We start from the raw sequence: 1,368 nt of genomic DNA on the forward strand, positions 1-1,368 counted from the left end.
GCCAGTTGCCCAATTTGCATTTCAAGATTCTTTATAATGGCTCCCATATTGTTGCAATGAGTCTCAATGTTGTCTAGCAGTGAATCAGTCTTTTTAAACCTTGCTTTTGTCTCCTTAACAAAAGATGTCATGGCATCCTCAAGTGACATCTTCTTCTCACCTTGATGACTCTCAAATCCTGCAGGAGGTTACAGCACATTCCTTGTATTTCCATAAGACAAATTCTCATGATTTCGAAGCCCTGAATGGTAATATTGTGGCAAAGGATCACCACGATAATTGTAGTTCCGATTATTGATGTATTGAACCTGTTCTTGACTCGCTCCAATACTCGAATCTGTCCTACTTGTAGCTGCCACATATTCTGTACCTTGTGGTATCCTCTGGGTTGTCAAAGATGGAATCTAATGAGACAAAGAAGCAACTTGAGCTGAAAGTGTGGCAAACGACTCCAATTCATGAATTCCAGCAACTTTCTTAGCCATAGTTCTTTCAGTTGGCCATTGATAGTTATTTGAGGCCATTTCTTCCAAAAGAGCAATAGCACCCTTAGGTGTCGTTGACATCAAAGTTCCCCCAGATGCAGCATCAACTAAAGTCCGCGTTTGCCCATTTAACCCATTATAAACATCTGAATTTGCAACCAATCCGGCAATCCATGTTGTGGGCAGCGTCGAATCAAATCTTTATACCTTTCCCATGCTTCATAGAGTGTTTCAAAATCATGCTGCTTGAATTGACCAATCTCACTCCTGAGTTGAGCTGTTTTTGTAGGTGGAAAGAATTTAGCTAGAAATTTTTCTGCCATGTCCTGCCAACTAGTAATACTCCCAGGCTGTAGCGATTGTAGCCAACCTCTTGCTTTGTCCCTCAAAGAGAAAGGGAATAATCTCTGTCTAATGGTGTCTTCAGTAATACCATTGATCTTCACAGTATCACAAATCTCCAAAAACATCGCCAGATGGATATTGGGATCATCAAGTGGCGATCCACTGAATTGGGCCTGCTGCACCATGCTGATTAATGCGAGTTTGAGCTCAAAATTGTTGGCATTAATGGGCTGGCGTCTGATACCCGAATAATTGTCATTCACAATTGGTCACACATAATCCTTCAAGGCGCGTGGCTGCGCACTATCTTGTTCGTTCTCCATGGCTAATACCCTTTTTTTTTCTTAGTGCTCTGAGCGTTCTTTCAATCTCCGGATCAAAAGGAATAATGTCACGTGTTCTAGCCCTGCGCATCCAACATAAAAAAAAGCACACTAGAAATACAAAAAATAATAATAATAAAATAAAATAAAATAAAGAAAATAAATAAATAAAAATATAAAAAGAGAATTCTAAATTAAAACCAAGATTACTTTGT

General features: G+C 39.4%; 1 non-coding gene across 1 annotated transcript; it reads left to right on the top strand.

Annotated features, from left to right (window-relative positions):
- Nucleotides 1-653: 653 nt before the first annotated feature.
- LOC131158952 (small nucleolar RNA R71) lies at nucleotides 654-760 on the top strand. Its single transcript, XR_009137569.1, has one exon. It is a non-coding gene; the product is annotated as a small nucleolar RNA R71 (small nucleolar RNA).
- The last annotated feature ends 608 nt before the right edge of the window (nucleotides 761-1,368 follow it).

The sequence above is a fragment of the Malania oleifera genome, chromosome 6 (genome assembly GCF_029873635.1).
Source record: "Malania oleifera isolate guangnan ecotype guangnan chromosome 6, ASM2987363v1, whole genome shotgun sequence".
Classification (NCBI taxonomy): Eukaryota; Viridiplantae; Streptophyta; class Magnoliopsida; order Santalales; family Ximeniaceae; genus Malania; species Malania oleifera.